This window comes from Scomber japonicus, chromosome 13 (assembly GCF_027409825.1).
Source record: "Scomber japonicus isolate fScoJap1 chromosome 13, fScoJap1.pri, whole genome shotgun sequence".
NCBI classification, from domain to species: domain Eukaryota; kingdom Metazoa; phylum Chordata; class Actinopteri; order Scombriformes; family Scombridae; genus Scomber; species Scomber japonicus.
The window spans coordinates 24,541,975-24,564,988 of record NC_070590.1 but is presented as its reverse complement, the minus strand read 5'-3'; the positions used below and the strand labels follow the sequence as shown (position 1 = coordinate 24,564,988).

Here is a 23,014-nt window from a genome sequence, read left to right as displayed (position 1 = left end):
ACAAGCCGCGCTGCTCAACATCAGCACCAGCACCGACTTGAGTCCAACAATACTGAACAATACTGCCTATATCTGCTGGAAACGCCCGCTCCTCCGAGACAGAAGACTGCAGAGAAGGTAAGAGTTCGAAAAAGAAGCTCAAATAGGATCAAGTTGGTGGTAGGCAGGGATAATAACGGCATCACTGAAGAAGAAGCAGCGGCTCCCCTTCCCTTTCCTGGTTCATAAATACTGTATGAGCGCATTAAGACGCTGTTTACGTTAGCTTGTTGTCCTGTTTGTGAGGTTTAATAAGGGAGGAAGAGTACGTACAGACAGTGTGAGTAAAGCGCTGCGGGGATACCGTGTTTGTGCTGGCAGCCTCTCCTCGCTTTGCAGATGGTGGTGTTTTATAACTCGTCGATTTCCGTCGCTGCACTGTGGCCAGCTGCCGTTTCTTTATCCCCTTCACCTCCCTCCTCCACCACCACCACCACCCCCCCCCCCCCCATCCTGTCCAAGCCTGCGGGACATGTAATATCGCTGTCACCGGGATATTGTTTCCATTAGTGTAAAATTGTAGGGGCGTATTTGTGTGGTTTAAACCGCCTCCACTCAGTTTACATCCCGACGAATCAGCAGGAATATGTTTGTGCTGCTGCTGCTGCTGCTGCTGCTCTCACCTAAACATGTAGCTGATGGTTATCTGACACTGAGAGAAGCACGCATTAGAGCTGGCTTATGTTTACATATGTGTAATCATTAGCTATATGGTCTTGGTATTTATTGTTTTTTTGTAAATAGACAAAAAAAAAAAAAAAAAAAAAAAGCTGTATTATTATATCCAGTTTTATCATTAAGTAGACCCTTTAAAAATTTGATCTGTTTTTAATGACTCACAAACATTATTCTCTTATCTACTTATACAGTCACTGGCCACTTCATTAGGTAGGCTACACCAGTGCAATCTATTTCAATCCAATACAACAGATCTGCTTTAAATTCAAATATTATGCAGCTTGTACATTTCGGTTTTTGTTGACATTCAGAAAGGTGATAATTCTACTGTATGGTTATTATTGAGATCATAGCGGGTGATGGTGATGTACTGGGTGCATTAAATTGAATGGTGTTCCTAATATTGTGTCCACTCCATTAACATACATGAGGGTGGCAACCTATTAGGAGCACCAGTCAATATAATGCACCTCAGTACGCCACCACCACTTAGCATGACCTCAGTAATAAACATAACTTGAACATTGTAAAGCAGAGCTGTTGTATTGGATTGAATTAGATTGCACAGGTGTACCTAATAAAGGGGCCGTTGTACTGTAATTGGCAGGGTTCACTTGGTGTCATTTTAGTAATAATGTGTCGATCCTTTAAAAATGACATCTGCTTTCTTTTTTTTTAATGACTCACAGACACATTATTTAGATGATGCGGATGATCTATTTATAATTGTCAGGGTTCACTTGGTGTCATTTTATTAACAATGTGTGAATCCTGTGAGTGTTGGGTGAGCTAAAAGTGTCAGGTCTCTCGAGCAGCCGAAACTGTGAATTGTTGGTAAATATTTCCTGATGCACAAAACTGCACCGAGGGAATATTTACAGCCTCTGATTCACTTCAAATACGGGAAGAGAAACAGAAGATCTTGTAGATTATTATCTTGTTTTTTTTAAAGATAAAAAAAACAAAAAATTGAACTTCTTTGCTGTGATGCTTCTGTAGTGTCTCCAGGCTGGAAATCCCTCCAAGAAACAACCGTATTCATTCATTTTATAATATGTAATATGTTATATAACAACAATCAAAAGAAATTTCAAATAAAATGTAATATTCTGTTTGTGGTCAAACATAACCAGTGCTGTTATTATAAGCTGTGGCTTCAGCCTGCTGGAAAAGTTGTGTTCTTCAAGTATCTGCCTCTTTTTTCATATGTTTATATATATGTATAAAGAATGAATTTATATATGCAGGCAGAAAGATAAAATCTAAATTCATGTCATGTCATTAGAGGATGATAACAAGAGGGGATGGTAACTCATTAGATTCCACAGAGTAAATCCCTGCAGAGAGGGGGGCTCAGTGTTAAAGCCTGTGACGAGCTCTGGTCTGTCTCCTAATGAATGATTTTATATTGTGACACAAAATATTGATATCAGAGCTGGGAAACTTAGTTCAGTAATGCATTAGTTGATTCACAGACACTATTTTGATCATCAACTTGTCATTTTTCAGCTTCTCAGATATGAGAATTTTCTGCTTTATTTCACTCTGAACTCTTTTGTTCCTCCTTTTTGGATTGTTGGTCAGACAAGACAAGTAATTTGAACACACCACCCTTGATGTTTGGGTGTATTCAACAGTTTTTTTTAATTCATAACCCAACCACTCCATTGATGATTTGAGAAAAATACTCTGCAGATAATCACTAGCCGCAGCCCAGAGCTGATGACAAACACCCCTAAATCTGCTGTGTCGTAAATTGCGTGATGAGACACAGCTGCGTGTGACAAAATTCACAAATGCCTACCGCAGCTCGCACCGACATAGCAAATTTGGAACTTGCCGGGGCCCCGGTCCTCGTAAGCACGTCTCGAATCGGTAATCAGCGCTCGGTTTGTGACACGCTGCTCGGGTTAAAAAGGAAAAGGCAGCAGGAGAGGTGTGAGCGACGGGGGCCGGCGACAGCACTGACCAAATACTCAGCTGCGTGGGACTCGGGGGCCCAACTGTGCTAACTAAATAAAATAATAATACAAAATAGAGAGTGTATCTTGGAAAGCAGTCTTCCATTTTGTCACAGTACTGCTGCCGCTGCTGCTGCTGCTGCTGCTGCTGCTGCTGCTGCTGCTGCTGCTGCTGGTACTGGTGAGATAGGCCAGGTGAGGTAAGAGGCTGATAGAGGGGGATTAGCTTGTATTAGGATGTGGCTGCTCATAGAGATGCAAGAGAAATGTCAATCACTCCCACTGTATCTGTCTCTCTCTGCCTCTTCCTCCACAAAAGCATCTGTGTAGTGCTCACATTGTCCCTAGATTGAGCAGTGATACCCCCACGACCACCACCCCTCTCCTCAGCCATCCCTCGTCACCGCAAGTGGCCAGTGTCAGCTCATGCCCCCCTGCACACTCCTCTCCTCTTCATCCTGCCGGCAGCAGACACACTCCTCCTCCTCCTCCTCCACCTCCTCCTCCTCCTCCTCCTCCTCCTGTCCTACTTCCATCTTCTTCGGCTCTCCTGAAGGGCGAAGCCGCTGTCGGCGGAGGAGCCTGCAGGGGAGGGGGGGGGGGTGGTGGTGGGGGGGCAGTTTGATTGAGGGGTGGGTGAAATGCAGCTTTTTTTTTTTTTTTTAAGCTCAAGTGTTTCAGGCAAGTAGCATTTACTAAGTGTCAAAGCGTAATAGCCAGACGTCATCTCTCAGTGTGGTCTGATTGTGTGTGTATAATGAGAAACACACACACACACACATACTAACACACACACATATATACAAATTGCTACAATGTTAGAGCACAGCAGGGGTGTCTCTGCTTATTCAAAGTAAACTATGCCAGATAGACTCAGATCTGGAAGGAGAAACAGGAAAATCAGCCTGATATATTAGCGTTTGATTCTCCTTGAATGTGCTCTCCAGCCTGCTGGGTGAGGACTGTAGCACTGCCAGGCTGTATGCTTTCACTGCAGGTGGTCCTTCCTTTATGTTTTATGTAAAAGGCCTGTCGGTCTGTCTCAAATCCAAGGCGTAGACCTTAGTCACAGAGTCAGGTTGTACTTCTGTATGGTTCAGTCTGGAGTGGATGTGAAGCGTTGTGTTATATTTTTGCGATCACGGTGATCAGAGGAGGAAGTTGAACCCTTCTCTAACCCTTCTCTCCATGTATTACAGAGAGATATTTGATACATTTCATACCAAAAAGAAAAGCGCAGTCAAATTGAATAACTTAGATTCGTAGCACATATTGGTCTTTAAATGATTTGACTGTTTTTGTTTGTTTTTGGAGTTCCTTCCACCCATCCCACCATTACTAACTCTGTTTTTATTATGATGTAGTCACAGTGTGTTCATGATTGACGGTTATGATAATGACTGACTGTAAGTGACCTCTTTCAGATGCATGAGCAAAGCAAATAAGCGTGTGTGTTATTATAACCAAGATCCTGAACATCCCTCTTTACTGTAACTAAGAGAAAATGAACAATAGGAATATACGGAAAATCTAATTAAACTTGACTGGAGAAGCCTGACTGTCAACAACATGGACATAAAGCCAGATTACAAATTGGATAGAGGAAGGCTGAACAATCTAGAAAGCCTGAGACATTTCATTTATCATAATCATGCTTGTTTTTAAAATTAAATCCATATTTTTGAGGGTTTTTTTCCGAGCTTCAGCTTAAAAATAAGATCAAAAACAAGTCTAATAGAAATAAAATTGTGGTCTAAAGCTTACAGATGTGAGCTTATGACTTCACCATCACTTAGGTGTCCTTGAGCAAAGTCCTTGACCCATATTAGATCAGACTGTAGTTGTACTGGCCTGCTACCAAGTATGAATGTGTAACTGTATGAATGAATGATTTATGAGTGCACAGAAATAAAAAAGTACCCGTAAATAACCTAAAAACAGTTGAAAAACACCCCAAATCTTTTACATAGGTTGAAATAAATGCAGCAATTTATTAGAAAATGTATTTTGCTGCACATTATTGTGATACATCCTGAGGCCTTGCACTCCAAGAATAATCAGCAGCTGATAGAGATCAATACTCTGGCTCTGTGCTCTACACACTGGCTGTGAGTCCTTGAAGAGGGTCCTGTTGTTGTCGCAGTCTTCCTAACCTAAACCTCTACGGCCCACTCGCAGGCACAATGCAGCACATTCTCCCGCTCTCTCTCTCTCTCTCTTACCTGAGATGAATTATCTTTATAAGCAAATCCACGCATACCCCCCCCCCCCACCACCACCACTGCCCCTACACCACCACCACCACCACCACCCGCTCCACAGGGCTTCTCAGCAGGGCCTGTGTCACAGCGCTCAGGATGACAAAATACCATGCCACTCTTCTCTGTGTTAAAGCGTATCCGTTTTTAATCCTGCTCCTTTGAATGCGCAGACACACACACACACACACACACACACACACACACACACACACACACACACACACACACACACACACACACACACACACACACACACACACACACACACACTTGCTGGCTGATTCTACTTGGAGTTTTCTTGTGATGTTTGATCCCATTTCTCACAATTTTGCAGTAGAACACAAATATCATTGTGAGTGTTTTGTTTCCCCCCAATTTTATTTATATGATATTATATATTTCCAGTGCTCGGCGAAGCAATACCCACCTCACCGCAGGAGGTTGTATTATTATTTTTGTTCCATTCAGCATCCCTCTGAGAAGAAGGTAGCTCACACTGCAACCACAACAAATATTAGAGGTGTAAAAGCGTGACTCATCTCAATAACCAAATCAGACTGAATCTCTTGTATGCTGACAAAGATGCAGAGATGAAGCAGGATGCCGTATCTGTTCAGAGCACTTCTCCTCTCTCCTCACAATCCACATTCTTTCGATAGTTTGAGTCTGGATTCAGTCGGTCTGTAACGTAACTTCAGGTTCGAGGTCAGCCTCCTATGGCGGAGAGCGTTTAAGCTACTCGGCAGATCAAGAGAACGCCTGCTTCATCTTCTGATCAAAGGGAGCTTAGCCCCAGATTCATCCTCATCAAGAAGTAGAAAAACATTAGATAACATTTAGATCAAGGGCCGAAACTGAATAATTCAACCCAACTTTTTTTCTTCTTTTTTTTTACATCTTTGTGGGTTTGTGTGTGTGTGTGTGTGTGTGTGTGTAATGAACTTTGTCCTCTGCGTGCTGATAATTGTTAAATAACACAATGTTTTATTCATCATTTTCCTCAGATCTATTATTACTAAATTAAGTATTAATAATACTAATGATAATACTAAACTTGTGCTGCTCTTTGCATTCATAGATCCATTTAAATCTGCATGATCTTCTGTACCAGACAGATGTGTTTCCTGACAGATGTGGAGTTTGTGTGTAAGTGTGTGGGTTTAAGTGTGTGTTTTTTTTGGGTGGCAGACAGGTGATTTTAAAAAAGGAGGGAGAAAAAAAAACACATGAAACCACATTATTGAAGTCAAACAGTCATGAGAAACGTCCGTGCACTTTTTGAGCCGGGGCCCGTTTGAAGCTGTCACCCAGTTACTGCTCAAAGGCCACTGTCTGACTGCTTGTTAGCCATCTTTGGACTCTCTGTCTCTCTCTCTCTCTTTCTCTCTCTCTCTCTCTCTCTCTCTCTCTCTGTGTGTGTGTGTGTGTGTATGTGTGTGTGGTACTACCCCCTAGGGATCCCCTTCCTCTACTCCCACTGACTTCAGAGGTGCTTTGAAGTTCCTCCTCAGAGGAGAGGTGAAGGGGAGGGAAAGAGACAGAGAGAGAGAAAGAGACACACAGAGAGAGAGAGAGAGAGAGAGTGAGTGAGTGAATCTGAAACAAAGAGGGATGGAGGGGGGAGGGATGAGAACAGTGAAAAATGCTTAATTTTTATTCCTGTGCTCATCGCTGAGACTTCTCCTTCACTATTTGAAAATGAAGTCATAGGCTACACGTCGCGTCTGACATGACATAGCGGTGGCGGCGGTGGCGAGGTAACACAGGGAGAGACAGAGAGAGAGAGAGAGAGAGAGTGATGGGGCAACGTGGGGGAGAGTTTGCTGTGTTAGGAATTTACAGCATATTAGGATGGTCTTGTAGCTGCTCTCGGTCAGCTCATGAATAATGGAGGGGATCAGTGTCTGGTTCCATCAGGTGATCTCGGTGTACTTTTCAGGAGCGCCGTGTGTGTTTACGCGTGTGTGTCTGCGCGCGAGAAGAATGGAGAGGTGCAATTAGAGCAGCTGCTGCGACCAACACACCCTCAATACAAAACCATCTGCCGTGCTGACTCCAGAGAACTAACACACACACACACACACACACACACACACACACACACACACACACTCCCATATTCTCTCTTAAGCAAACACATACAAGCTGAGAACAATACACTCTGTTTTCTACTTCACATATATCATCCAATATTGTAGTTTTTAGACACAAATAATAAGGATAACATGAGTGGTTTTCTCTAAAATTAGACATGATTGGTTTTGAACTTCTATGTGTGAAAACCGTAGACATTAATGATTGAATTGTGTCATAACAAAGAAGTTTTCTTTCCCCAAAAGCCACAAAAGAACAGAAGAAATTTAAATGAAGCCCAACTTGAGCTCCTCAGCTTTGCCGCATGAGATTTACACACACACACACACACACACACACACACACACACACACACACACACACACACACACACACACGATCGCGAAACACGCAGAAATGCCTGATGATGCTTTGTTTCATACACCCATGCCGTGAAGGCAGGTGTCGGCTGTTTAGGTAATGATTCTTTTTTTGTTTGTTAGCGCTCCTCCGAAAGCCTACCGAGTCCCGTTGCAGCAATAGGTGCGGCAGATAAAGAAAAAGAAGAAGAGAGAGAGAGAGGGGAGAGAGAGAGAGAGTGAGAGAGAGAGTGAGAGTGGGAGAAATGATCCTCTCAGCAACCCATCCAGAGCTGTCATAATCCTGAGTGGGTGAGGTGGTGGAGAGGATCGGGCAAAGATAAGATGATGACTCAGGCAGCAGCTTTCACATGAGGAAATGAGACAGAGCCTCAATAATGCCCTTTTTTGGGGGGGTTGATTTATTAAGCTCTCTCTAGCTCATTAAAACCACTATTTACAAGAGTAAACTAATATAATCCAAATGGTCTATTTGAATCAATGTTGACTCTTATTAGTGTCTATTTGGATCACATACAGTGTTTTGAATAAACATCAGTTTAATTGCTCCGGATAAACAGCGCTGTCAGTGTGTGCGTGAGTGAGTGTGTGTGTGTGTGTGTGTGTGTGTGTGTGTGTGTGTGTGTGTGTGTGTGTGTGAGCAAAACCAGCAGGATGATAAAATGTCATTGGTGAACTCATCTGAGCTGCACCGCGTGGCGCAATTCCATTTATTTACCCCAGAGAAAGAGAGAAAAAGAGAGAAAGAGAGTGGGGGAAAAAAGGCCAAGGACGCATCTCGGAGGAATAAAAGCAAGGGAAAAAGGTGATGCTGCGAGTGAAAACAGAGCCGAAAAAGATGAATGCAGTCTCTGACCTTTTCCATCTTTTCTTTCGCAGGGCACGCTGGGAATTCATATCAGCCCCTGCCTGCTGCAGTCGCCGCACCGCCTCCCGCTATGTAGAGCGGGGCCAGACCTAAAATAACAATGCATTCCCCCTTTATCCTCCACTCAGAGCTGGTGCACTGCTGGATGCATTTAGTTAGATTGGCCTCGCCACAGTAGCTGTAAAATCTATACAGGTGCTCAGTTTGGAGTTACACTGTTATTTCTGTCTTTATAGTCCCGATGTTCAAAAAAAATTGGAGCTCATCAGCACCCTCGTCTCTGTCAGAGATTCATACAGCTGTTACAACAGAGCGTATGGATCAATCACACTGTCTTGCTCTCTCACTCTCTCTCTCTCTCTCTCTCTCTCTGTGGTTATGTAAAACTGTTTGTGTACGTGTGTGTGTGTATGTGGTAGAGCTCGAGTGTGTTTATCGGCCTTTGCGAGTGTCTGATTGGACAACGATCCATCCGATGCCTCCCCAGCCAGACTTATGAGAAAACTCCTTTTAAATAATAAATAACCTGTTTAACAGAAAGGCCAGAGGACAAGCGTGTGCATTATTCACAGCAGCTGGAGCTTTACTTTACCTCTTTGATTGTCCTCATAACATAGATTATTGGCCACAAACACCACCTGGGTGTTCAGTGATGATAAACCATTTAGTAGTTTTCTGTACAGTTACTATTAATTAAAATTGAAGTGGTTCTGTGCAAAAATGTAAAAAGCATGCAAGAACCACTCATGAGAACAAGCAGCATTCATCAGTTCACTTATAATTTTCTCTTATAATGATTGACATTGGAGAGTTGAGAGTCTGCCTTTCTCTCTAGTGGAAAACACTTGCTTGAGAATTCTATTACCAACATATGAATGAGTTTGAAGGTTAAATACGACACAGAAATCAACCACAATAAAACATTAGAACTAAAATAAACTAGAAGTTGCCTCTGGATATCAAAATTTACCCTCCGTTGTGGTCGACAGTGTAACATCACCTGCTTCATAATGTCCTCCCGTCCGTCTCTCTCTATTTCACGTTCCCTCGATCGCCTACCAATTTACTCATAGGCTGCTTGCCTTTAGCAAGATGATTGTTGGTGTTTTTTGGCATTTAACTATCTGAGTAAGTATTCTCTCTTTATTTCTGTCACAGTAAGGCGCTGCTCTGATGACAAAGCGCTGGCAGCTATATTTATATTTCCTAATGTTTCTTTTGGAGGCAGACATCAGATAAACTGGGCAAACCAAGTCACTCACAATAGATACACACAGACAGAAAATCGGGAACATCCCTCATTTGTAAAATCACATCCATAACATGTGCTTTGAGTGCGTTAAGGGGAAAAGGGGAGACATTGATAGAGCCTAACATGGCTGCACCCCTGAGTGTGTCTATGGTAACTACCATCTTCTCAGAGAGAGTTTATATGTAATGGACGTGAATAGTGGATAGTGAATTATTTAGAAGCTGTTTCAGACGGTATCTGTCAGGTTCAGTCCCAGACTGTGAATCCAAACCTGATATTGGCCTGATATGCAATATCCAACGAGCTCTATCTCCTGCTTTGACAGACTCTCTCAGTGGAAAATCCACAAGCTATTTTGAGAATAAACAGCACGACAGATTGCTCTACAGTTGTTGAAGCGTGCAGTGTTTCATTCAAAATGTAACAAAGAAGGTTGTCGTTTGTGTTTACTGTCATTTACAGACAGTAAACACAACATTAAAATGACTTTATTCTAAGTGACTTAAAGATACACTATGCAGTTTTCGACCTCTAGCAGCACCACGGAGCCGTTTTTGTATGAGTACGTTCCGATTTTGTTTGTTGCACATTCACACAGGGTGCCCTGATGCATATTCCTGCCAATGCTTTCACACTATTACAGCGATAGACCAGCGGTGGTAGCATGCCAAGAAATGTAACAACGCGCCAACAGAGATAAGGCAAGAAGACGACGGCAAAGCATTGAATTTAAACATAACTTTTGTTTGTTTACAAGAAAACTTGGCAAATATGCACACCAGTTAAGTTTCAGTCCAAATGTGGCAAAAGTTTTAACCACATTTCCAGAAAATGGTAGTTAATGTGCTTTTTTTATAACCACTGCTGTTATGTTATTATCAGCTGTTGGATTCATCAAGATCAACAGTGGCTCTAATTGTCCAGTCCAGTGCCATTAAGCCATTGCAGAAGACTATGATGCAATGAGGTGATTTAATTATAAGAGCTACAAATGGTTGAAATTAGGACGTGAATGTATTATTTTGAGGAACGAGTGCGACTGTTTTGTTTTTTTTCATCTCTGGAGCGAAAGTACAACATGATTTATCTGCTGAGTGTCTGTCACGCTTTACCACATTTAGTTTCCACCTTGGGCCAAGTGTTACAACAACTGCCCAACATTTCCAGCAGCTTTTCTTTAAATTGCCAAGTCTAAAATGTGCATAAAAACCAGTAGATGGAATGGCTTTTAGCGAGTTGAAGGTTATGTGTAAATGCAGAGTATGAGAGGCTGTGTACCTTCTTGTTGGTTGAGGGAATTGATGTGAGAGTATCCCCGTCTCCTCTGCTGAAGGATGCATTAGGCATGACCAAGTAACACATCACTGCTGTCAATAGCGGACATCCACTCTACATCTCATACTGTCACTTCCCTTTATGTCTCCAAATCTCTGTCACCACTTTGATCAAGCAACCACAAGCAATTAGTCTAACTAATTGTCTCCAATTTGCAGAATGAAAGCATCGGCAGCACTAGAAGCCTGTTCTTCAGACCTCTGAAAGCAACATTTCTGCCTCCGTCTTGCAAGATTCAGTCCAGATGACTTTTTCACTGCACCTTAACACACTAAAAAACACATTTTCACTTATATTTCCACACTAAGAACAATGTGTTTCTTCTTCCTCAGCGTTAACATTTGAGTTGTTTACAGCATTATTTTTCTCTAACAGCATTTGCAAACAGCTTGATTCACCTTTTACTCTCTAAAAAAGCAGAGAACTTGGATTGAACCTGAACAGATGCTGCTTGAAGTTGAAGCTTAGCTGCTGCGCTGTAATTCAGTTTGTTTCTTTGTGTGCACGCTCTTTAGAATAGAAAGTAATAGTAGTATATGTTGTTTCTCTTCACCTTCTGAGTAGTTTTGGCAGCAGCTTCATTAACAGTAAAGATAACAATCACACGCCTCATATGTGTTAACTTAAATATCTATCCTGTAGTCATCTGAATAATAGTGATCATAAAATAAAACAATTGCATTCTGTAGCTGATCCGGCAGAAAACAGAAAATAGAAAAATGTGAAAAAAATAAATAAATATGTAAATAATGTATATACACATATGTACAAATGACCCATAGGCATATAGATGAGGTCTCTATATGTCTATGGATCTTTTTTCTGTTTTTATAGTGCTATCATGGTTTGTATTATCTTTTTGTAAATATAGAGTGGGATTGGCACATCATATGACTGTCAGGTGACCTGGGTTTTTGTCTATTTAACCCTTACATACTGTACAGGGTCAACTTTGACCCATTTTTACACATGAGAGCTGTAAAAACACCATATACACATTTATTTTAGCCAGAATATTCTTGTGACTTGTGATATCCTATTAAATTATACCTGCGTTGGGAGCTACAGCACCTGTTTTTTTTAATTCCAGATGTACGCATCTACAACATAACTTTTTCATTCTGTAGTGGAATCAACTTTTCTTTCCATGCCCACTTTTCTCCATGCCCAAACTCTTCATATTCATATTTTACTACAAGGCAGTACAGTTGCGGCTTTACCTGCAAGAATTCACCAGTACATTGTTCATTTTTACAATTTCATGATTCAGTCGTTACTAGCGATTAGGCCTTCTAAAAATATTCCAAAGACTTTTAGTAACACTGAGTTTTTCTCTGTTATAAAAGAGGAGCTACAGCAGCTCAGTAATTAGATCACAGATCAGGATTCACCAGCAGTGAGCTGACGGCTGGTAGTTCAACTCTTTCATAACTTATGATTAAATTCTTAAATGAGATCAAATATGAAATTAAGAATATTAGGAGAGAAGTATGTATAAATATTCAGTCTGCACCGTGGTGATCTGTAACAGAGAACTAGTCTTAATGAATTCATCTCGCCTGTGTATCAGCGTGTTTCTAACAGGCTTTTAGCTTAACTCACACGTTTTCAATTAGGTGTCAATGACATCCTCTCCTTGCCTCTTACACACATGCACCAAACTTTTTTCTTCATACCACTATTAAAGTTTTTCCAACCTTGATTTAGTAAGCAGTTTAAACTTTTGCAATCAGTAGAATTTGCACATCAGTCATTTGTCAAATTAAGCCATTTTCAGTGCCTTATGCTAATAAAGCTGATTAAACTAGATGAAATCATTTTCCAGTTATGGCCGCAGCAGAAATCCTCACTTTATTGTTAAAGCGGAACACACACACACACACACACACACACACAAATATGTTTAACTGTATGCTTGCGAACGTTAGACCCAAGAGGGTGTAATGCAACCCTCATAATGAGCGATGCCAGCTGGTTCCACTAATACAAAGAGCTTGAATTTAGAAAAAAAAAAGAAGAAAGAAAACAACGCACGCACAGTGAAACAGGGCGTTCTGGGAGCTTTGAGAGACCAAACACCAGCAGCAATTCAACACAGCAGAGAGCCTGAGAACATTTATGGACCCTGGCTGCCAATTTCTTTTTTTTCGGTAGGGGAGAATGTTTGGCTTCATTGCTCCCCGTGGACCTGTGCAGGGAGAATTAGGAACGTGCCGCTTGGTTGTCGGCAGCAGAACCCGGAGGCATGAGGTGAGAGGCTTGTCGAGGCGCCCTTGTTAAGTCGCAGGGGCCACGATAACAGACGGGAGCCTCAGAGAAAGATGAAGATTAAAAACTGAGACATTTTACTATTGTGTTTAGAATCAGAGCATTTGTCGGCGGCAATAGAGCGCCACTATTTACCACGGGGAGCCACTTATATTAACCGATCTGATAAAAGAGACACGCTAACAGCATTTCTATCTCTGAGGCTCTCAATACCCATAAAAGAGCTTTTGTTGACTCACATCTTGAACGGCTGTTATTATGAAGAGCGGCTTTCTTAGCAACAGGAAGTTACAGGTTTTATAGCTTTCTTACATCACCTTGTAGTGCTTTGTTACTCACAAGTGCTGTTATTGGTTGATTATATGTTCAATGATTCTCAAGGATTGGTCATAAAGAAATGTACGTGTGTCTCTATGAGAATATTCAGTGTTTTATACTTACTAAGTTGTGTTTTCTTTTCTTTTTTTGAAGCTGTGAGTCATTTCTTTGCTAGTTAGCTCTGAATTGGCTTTCTGTCAAGAAATATTTATCTCACAGGCTGAAGGAGTTTGGTGTGAATCAAGATCTTTTTAAACATGAGGTTAGCTTTTATGCAAGCAACCACAGCACGCAATAAGTATTCCTTTAGTGCAGGATAGTGTGTTTTTCATCTGACCCTGCCTTCCTCCAGGACCACGCTGCAGGAAGAGTGTCTGACCTTTACCCGCTCCGTGAGGGCAAGTGACCCGTGGATGCCAAATGAATGCCGTCGCCAAACTCTTAAACGCCCTGGAAGTATTTTATTTTGTTGTGTTCCACATAGAGAAATGTCAGTTTGCAGGCCTGTAGCTTGAAAAGCAGGCATGACGCATTCAAGTTTCTTTAGGTTTTTGCCTGCAAAGATGGATGTAGGTTTTCTCTGAGGATGTGTCTTTCCTCATCTGTTTCTCATCTGTATTCCATCCTCAGCCCTCCAACCCCATCGATTAACCCAACAGAATCGAGCAGATCTTTTGCTGGGTTTAAAGGAGTCAGCTGTCGGGGGAAATTTCATGCCCGATGCCTTTTCCATTAGGGAGAAACAGGAGAATCTACCTCCTTGTAAGGGTGGGGGTGGAGCGGGTGGAGCGGGTGGAGGGGGGCCGTGTAGATAAAAGTTGCGGCCCGTGAACCTTATAGGCTCTCTTAAAGCTCACATTGTGAATCACAAAAGCGTGCGAGGTCACACAGCACCGGAGACAGATAGAGAGTTCTGTACTCAAGCGATGAATACACAGTTCATGGTGCCGCGAAGCACTTAAAGCGGCGGACCCTGACCTTCCGGCATCGGAGGCGGGGCACTCGTTAAAAGAGGAGGGTCTGACGAGGACGATGCTCATTTATTCAGCGGCAAGAAATACCGTTACCAACAGAAAGCTAGACGTATGATAGATGGACAGGATTAGAGTGAGTGAGTAAAGAAAGAAATGGATCTGTGATCGAGTTATCTGCAGGGTAAGTGTGTTAGAATCTGACATTGAATTTTCTTTTAATGACCTGAGTCATAGATCTGATTGGTCAGTAGCTGTAAGACTGCTGTAGTTACATACTGCTGTTTTTTTGTACTAATCTACAAGGACAAGGCAGAGGCAACACATGAGATTAAAGCCATATTTTTAATCATTTAGAAAAAGAACTGCAGGGTGCATCTCTGACTCATCATGTCATCTGATGCAAGCCATAAAAATGTGACATTTTAATCCTCGCAATGAGTTTAAATAACTGCTCCATCACAAAAAACAACCCACTGAATTAAACCTATATACTCAAAATGCTCTTAGGAGGACTCACAAAACACATAAGCACTCCTCTCTTATGATGTGAGCCAAATAAACAAGTAAGATGTTAACACCTCCTTAACTCGAAAACGTGATAAGTGCAGCCTTTTTTTGATATATTTTGGAACATGCTCACTGGATTGAGGTTTTAGCACTCTATTGAGAATCCCATTGTTAAAGCACAGCCTCCTTCTGCAATTTAGTCAATTGATATAATTGGCTCGTCCCAAAAATATAAGCGAGAAGGAGCATAAACACACATTTATTGAAGCATGTGCTTTATATAAAGGCGGCTGTAGCTGGTGTGAGTATTTTGTTGCGGAGGAGTTGCGAGTTCAGATGAGAGGAGCTACAGGGTGCTTGCTTCATAGCCAGGCAGCCGCAATAACCATAGCAAGACCCCAATGTGATGCTGGATTGGACACGAGGGAGAGGGTGGGGGTGGGGGGGGGGGGCGGTCTCAGGGGACAAGTGAGGAGAGAGTGAGAGAAAGATTTTAAGCACAGCCTAGATGTATTCAGTGGATGCTTTTTCAATTTTCTATAGGTTTTCAATGGATTTGTAGGGAGGTGCTGTGTATGTACATCTGGATGTATACGTATGAAGTTCATGATGGTGGCAGTAGTGGGAACGTCTCAAAACAAGTTGGAAAAAGGCTCAGTTATCATCTCCTTTTCTGAACGCACGTGTGGCAAAACAATTTCTACTGCAATCCTTCTGGTCACAGACATCCTCGAGTGAAACTACACAATACCAGCTTCCCTTTGTCACTGGTATCACATATAAACACACTGTGGGGAATTTGATAGAAGCAGGATTCTATCTGACCGTGTGCCTTATCTTATGATACATATGATTTGGGTGAAACTGAACTGAATTTTAATGCTAGGAATAAGATGAATCTACTATTAGTCACCATTTGGATAACTGAATAATCAAAAGTCAGGTTCTCTAATGTGAGATTTTGTATTTTTATATGTCATACATGATAGTAAGCTTAAAATAACACATTTAAAGACTGTACTTTGGGATGGAGAGAAATTATAAAAGCCTTTTTTACTGTTTCCTGTAAATAAATCGATTAATGGAGAAAAAGAATCAGTGGATGAATTGATGATAAAAATAACTGTCAGTTACAGCTTTGCTCATTTTCTATTGAACATTTTATTGAGAAATAGAGCTGATTTATAAAGCCTTTCACACTAGCTATAATCAAATGTGCCTGCAGTCACTTAGTTGAATTATAACCACTTGATCACACACTCATGTTTACTGTATGTTTACTATTCTAACCTGGAGATTGCATGTGTCTTTTCGAGGCAGTGCACGGTGTATGAGATGACATAACGGCCGATTGGGGCACATTTTCAAAGCGAACCAGAAGAGCAGAAGAGAGCGAGGCTCCGCAGGGACTTAAGCCAGAGTGCTGGGCAGGAAACAGATGGCGATGGTGGAGGGAGTGGGGGCGGTGCAGTGCACAGATAGACGCAGTGCCTGGCCAGAGGATATTACAGCGAGCCTGGACACACTCATCCTCTGTCCCCTTCCTCCCGGGGGATTAATAAGCCCATCATAGCCACTGTCCATATGGGGAACCGCAGAAGGGATGTGACACTTTTAAGGGGTTACTGTAACCGTAACTGTTAGCCATTTTGTTTTATAATGTCTCACTTTGAAGCGGTAATGTTGCAGACGTTTGAATCCGGTCAGCTTCACTTCGTCTCGCAATGGAGGGCAGAGGAAGAGGACTGGGCAGGAGGCGAGAGCGCTGATTTGGCCCTCTGAGAGCACTAAGAAGACCGCTGCTGTTCATTATTTAGGTTATTTTTACACCAGTGTGGCCAAACAGGTGGTCAAGCTTGCATCCGGCAATAAAAAGAAGCAGGAACTCTTGCTCGTGCTATTCCTCCAAGCTGTCCTCTACAGAAGAACACCTTGACTGCAATGACTTTGTAACACAAAGGCTCCAGCATTCTGTGTAGCTGCTGCTGTGGCAGTATCGACTTTGTCTGGAGCTGTATTGGTGTCTGTGACATTTCTTGTATTCTCACATCACCTCCGGTGTGGCCGAGGGCTCCGTCTGACCTTTGTGGCGCCAAGTGGTGGCCCACTGGAAGAGCAGCATCCAGATCACCTGACCTTTACGAGTGTTTTAACCATGTCCCCGGCCCCCTCCACCCTCTCCTCCAGCCAACTCTCAGTCGGCTCGGCTCCTCCAGATTGCAGCGTCTAGTGCTGACAAGCTGGATCTGCTGCTGTCCTCGGCTCCCCAGAGAGCCTCTGCAGCCTGTCTCGAGGTATAGGCTCATAGACAGAGATGGCAAAGATGAGCAGACAGTGCAACTCCACTTCCAGACGGTGAAGATAGATAGTTTTACTGCAAATAGGTCAGGGACTCCTCTGTGTCAGGCTATGCTCCATATCATTGTCACTCTGTCTGTGTGTGTGTGTGTGTGTGTGTGTGTGTGTGTGTGTGTCACCAAACCCTTAAAAAAACTGGTTTATTTCAAGACACAACAGCTTCCAGCTACAAAATCCCTTGATTTGCACATTCACAGATGCATGAATTTTAATTTTCCGTATGAATCACAATTTTTGCATCATTATCATAGTGTAAGAAGACAGTATCGCGTGTGTGAAAGGGGCTTTTTGTTATTCAGTTGAAATGTCAAAGCAGGCAAAGACGAAGGTGACCTCTAGTCTTGGCCACCCCCGCAGGTCTCTGGGAGGAACCAAAATTAAAAATCCACACACCAACAATAACAGTCACGCTTTGTGAGTGCAGTGCTTGCTGGTGTTAACATTCAACAACTCTGACATAGAGAAGTGAGGAAATAAGCTTCATTAGACCCTGATTGTCCAGCCATAATGAACTGGGATTTTCTTGAAGAGCCTGTTTTCTAAACCTCACTGCAGATTACAAGCATAAAAACTTTAAAATAACTTCCTGTAATGAAAGTGAGCTCATTTAAAGAGAGATAACCACCTCCACTGTCCCTTACGGCTGGTTACTTTTTCTTATTTATCAGCTCGTTTTGTGCCCAGAAGCAATTCACAACTGGCTTCTACGTCCCAATTTGTGTATGAATATACAAACTGTTGTTTGTACAGAGGCTGGGGATTATAGCAGGAAGCCTCCTCTGAAAGGTGCCTTAATCCTGCTCCCAGTTTGCAGATTAGAAGCCCCTGCTTTTTGAAGATTTTACTCAATATCAGCTCCTTCCCCCGGCATGTAAACACGTTTCAACACTGATTAGCCCAGAAACATTGCTTTGGACCCCCCCACCCCCCTTTTCTCCCCCTCCCTCAAAAATACACAAAACAAAAACAGCCTTCATGAGACATCAAAGGCATAACCGCATTGGTACATGCATGCATGTATGGTCTCTGGAGGCAGAGCAGCAGAGCGGCGGAGCCTGCGTTAATGCTGGAATATCTGCCGCTTCATGGCCCTCCAGCACGTAGTCCTCTCTGACAGATGGCCAGAGGAGATGTGAAATCCAAGCTGGCAGAGAGAGGTGGGATGTCCATTGTGGCATTATGGTTTGTCTCATGTTATCTCCCTTTTGCCACGGCCGGGGCGCTTCACGCATGGCCTCGGATACGGGGAGCGTGGCAGATTGAGATGTAAAAGCACAGGAGCAACACAGAGAGAGGAGGGAGGAGTGACCGGTCTCACCTTGACAGTCTGAAGGAAGCTGCTGAAATGTTGATTTTAAAAACTCATATCTCTCAGGCTGCAGGGTCGACGGCTGTGTGTGTGTGTTGTGAATACACGTGCGCACTGTGTCTCTGCAGGGCACTGATGTGCACGAGGAGCCGATGACATCATCATCACTGTCAAAGACATATCTGTTTGTCCGGGTCCCCACCTCTCTCATCTACTGAAAGAGGCCTGTTTTCTCTCAGTGGACTGAACCTCACTATATTTTGTCCCTTCTTTTTGTTTGAGATCACTGAAGATTAGAGACGATAGCGGTGAGCCGTCTATTGACTCAGTTTTTCATCGATCAATCAGCCAATCAGTTTCTCTTTCACATGGCCTCCAGTCTGACATTGTCTTTGAGTCTTTATCTCTCAGTCTTCTACATTTTCCCTTTTCAATCAATATGTGTGCCAGATTAATTCCGTCCTCATCTGTGTTTGCCTTCCATGGCCATTTTGGTTAGTTTTTTTTTGTCTTCACAAGCAGATCCAATTTAAATCTTTGCATTTTCCAATGAAAGCCATTACTGAGAAATCCTGTCAAAACATGGCTTTTTTTTTGCAGTTTGACCTTGATTCAGTGGAAGCTCTCTGTCCTCTGACGTTAGTTAATCACCGTGTCTCCTTCCGTTGAAGAGAATGTTTCCTTATCGTGACAGGCAGTGAACCTGTCAGCGATTGTGGAGGGAGGAAAAAAACACAAAAAAAACAACAACAACAATCCAGGCCCGAAAATATCGGGAAAAATGACAAAAACCTTCTCTAATCAGTCTCCCGCTGTGCAACATCAGACAGCGCTCTTGTCAGCAATCTCAGTGCAGTCCCCAGTGGACACCCTCCATTTTTCCCCCATCCATCTTGACACATCGAGAGTATAGAAATACACTGTATGTACACGCTATGAATGCAGAGAGAGAGAAGAAGAAGGCACAGTGATTCTTAAACCTCTCCCTCCATTGCGAATGAGCCGCACGTATACAGGTGATGAGAGATCAGAAAGCAGAAGCAGAGAGGTATATTTGTGTGTATGCGTGTTATCTTGGTGAGGAGAAGGGCAGCGTGTGACAGGAGACACAGTGTACTCTCTGAAAAGCTTCCCTCAGTGACACTTGTTCTCTTGTCATATCTGTATTTTGTCTATTATTGTCACGGAGGCCAGCGTCAGCCAGCGTCAGCCAGCGGCAAGGCCTCAATCTAGATATCAGCGGCCCGACATCTCTAATTGGAGCACACATGCAAATTACACCCCTGTTTATTCATATAGATGAATACATCCGCAAGCAACCAGGCGTGAAATAGAAAGCTTTACGCTACAAGGTAAAGCTGGTCATCTCCGGAGAATTTCAATGGGTACAGTCTGTGTTTGGTAAAAGCATTTGACCGACACACAGGTAAGCACCTCTTATTCAAACTGAGGGACCAGCATATTTAACATCACTGTCAAACAAACAAGTATTTTGAACCCTAACCCTAACCCTTACCTTGTGTCCATTAATAAAGTGGTTTAATGGTAATACGTCCACTCCACAGCTTAGTATTGGGAGGAATTTGATGACCTCAGTTCCATTTAGTGACATTTTGTTTCTACTTTCTGTTAGAAAATGTAGACTAAAGTACAGTCTATTAATAGCTTATGCAATTCCACATTTTTAGAAAATAGAAAAGACAAATAATTGGAAATCTAAATGGCGTGCTAACACACTAATATTATATGATAGTATTATTATTATAGTCTAGAGGACAATGTTTTATCTTACCTCAATGAGTATAATTCAGGTATTCATAGTTTAGGAGACATGAATGATGCTGAATTAAGAAGCTTTAGGGATTTAAGGGAAACACACATGGTCAGTCAAGTATTTTGAGGGACAGGCAATCTTTTATCCGTCTAATGATGTAGTTAACGGAGAAGTATTAGGATTAACTGCACTTTGTGAGACCATATACACAAACCCCATTAGCGATAGTAAAGACTAATAAAGACTGCTCTTAATCATCTGTAGACCAGAATAATAAATCCAAATAATAAAGGAACAAACCTGGTCTTCATATATCAAACTACTTCTCCAAACTGTACTCTTTGTGATTTGAATCAAACAGGAACATTTTTATGTTAGAGTGTCCATTAGTTAGAAGTTCCTAGGAACAAATAATAAAAGGGTCTCTCTGAAACACTTGGTTTGGAGTTGGACTGCTCTTCAGAATGTTAAACTCTTGAATGACGACTGCAGGCAGGATATTAACCGTACTCAAAGACAGCTGTGGCTATCAGCATGCAACGTTGTTAATGAGATGTTGGCACTTAGGTGGCACCCACTACATACTCTTTTCATTCATCAGTGGAATTACGCTTTAATAGGGTTTTATCTATGAGCGAGGCAGGTCAGGTTATGCTTGAAGCTACGAAGGAGGCACTAGATAACAGCTGCTGCCATAATTCAGATTTGTATCCATATTTTGTTGACTTGTTTACTTTGCAAGGTAGTGTTAGGAAATATCCTGAGTTATCAAGAAATGAATTTATATATTTATTTTTAAGAGAAGGGAAAAAGCATATATTACCTCCTGTTTTATTTCTCAAATATACCTCTGTGTTATGTTCGTGTTAGAGGTTACTTGCTGATGTACGCCTGCAAACCTTGTGGAGAATTTAAAAAAACAAAACAATTGGTCACAAAAAAACAACTACAATCAAATAAATGGGAGCCACGGCTACATTTAGACACTTGCACAGCAGAGTAGTCTTTAATGGGCTCACATCTTGCCCCCTGTTTTGATTTATAAAAGCACTACTGTCCAAATTAATTTGAAATGGAATGTCGGGGGTTGCCTTGGCGACACGCGGAGGCAGAAGGCTGCCATTGTAACTCACCTGAAGCCATGATAGGAGAGGCCACCTCTGCGTTTGGAGAAATGAAAGAGTCATTCATCGTGGGTCGTGGTGAAGAGGCCGAATCATAAAGGAGAATAACTGCAGAATGTGTGGTTGCCATTGATTTGGCAAGACCTGTGTGTATTTACATCTGCTGCTGTATTTTATAAGTGGGAGTTACATGATCAGTCACATATGCAAACCAATAACACAGTTACAGTTCATTAGTGAAAGAAGTGGTCAAAGCACCTCTTAAAATGAAAGAATGTCTTCTAGTGACCACTTCTCACTACTTTCATACATCTACCTGATCCTGTTTTACTATTTCAATCACATACTGACTTTATTTGCCTTGTTAGAATCATTTTAGAATTTGAAAGAACTCAAATTATCTCATACAATAAATGAACAACAGATTTAAAGGATCATACCAGTAGTTTTAGACCATTACTACAAATCACCACTACGTAACTGTCCTGGGTCATCATTTAGCATGCTCTTTCGTTTTAAACAGATTAATGCACTATAGCCAGTCTAGACGCCCATTGGTTTTCATTCATTTCCATTATGGTGTAGTATGGAAATCAATCAGCAGAGTTTTGAAACTTGATTGACACTCAAAACTTGCATTATGCATTAGAAAATGGTCAGCGGAAAAGTTAAGTAGTTTAAGAGCTCCAAGTTGCAAACACATATGGTCCTTTGAGAAGGTAAAGGGATGAATATGTGCTGAGCAGTGTGCCGATTAAAGAAGTCTGCTTAATGAATCATATAGACCTCATTCTAATGAGTTTATTGTTGCCGTGTTCTTTCTAGTTCCTGTACTGTACTTTATCTTACCACTCTTCAGGCTTCCCTGCTTTCCGACTGAGAAACTTTATCGTAATTAAGCGGAAATGCAAGTTCAGCTTGTTAAAAAGCGTACGCCAGTCAAATCCTCGTCAATGTTCCGGATGTCACGGTGTTTGCAGCTCTCACCTCGACTCGCCGAGCATCCACGGTAGCGTGTACCCGTCCCCGTCTTACCGGCTTGTCTCGCTGTTATCCAATTAAGTAGCTACAGTACAGGCAGCTCTGAAGGTTGCTGTTTAATTTGAAAAGGCACTGTGTAAACTTCTCTCGTCAATACACCTCTAACAGTCCTACAAAGAGCAATAAATCTTGTTCACTCAATGTGCTTCATTGAAAACGATTGTTCTTACTGTCCCTTTGATTCGCCGTTTTTTTTCTCTGGCACTGGCATTTACTTTTCCTCTCTTTTTTCATTAAATTGTTCCATCTTCTGCAGCGAACCTGAAAAAAAAGAACCTCTTCTCTTTTCATTCCTCTCTCTCATTTGCTGTCTTTGTCTCGTTTAGCGCACAGTATGCTTCTCAACCATCCTCTCTTTTCTCTATCTGGAGCAGCCTAGTGCACAGTCTGCAGTCTGACAATAATACAGTATGTCGTGCTTGTGCAACTTTGTATCTCTGGCCAATGGGCCCACTGATCCTCAGCCAGTGTGGCCCTAACCTTCTTAATAGTCG

The 23,014-nt window shown here is 42.1% G+C and overlaps 1 protein-coding gene across 1 annotated transcript in view; it reads left to right on the top strand.

The window, feature by feature from the left end:
• The window catches only part of srrm3 (serine/arginine repetitive matrix 3), a 72,734-nt gene continuing 49,720 nt past the window's right edge, over positions 1 to 23,014 (top strand). The window contains exon 1 of the mRNA XM_053332212.1: positions 1 to 117. The gene's annotated coding sequence lies outside the window, so the exon portion shown is untranslated. The remainder of the gene's footprint in view (positions 118 to 23,014) is intronic.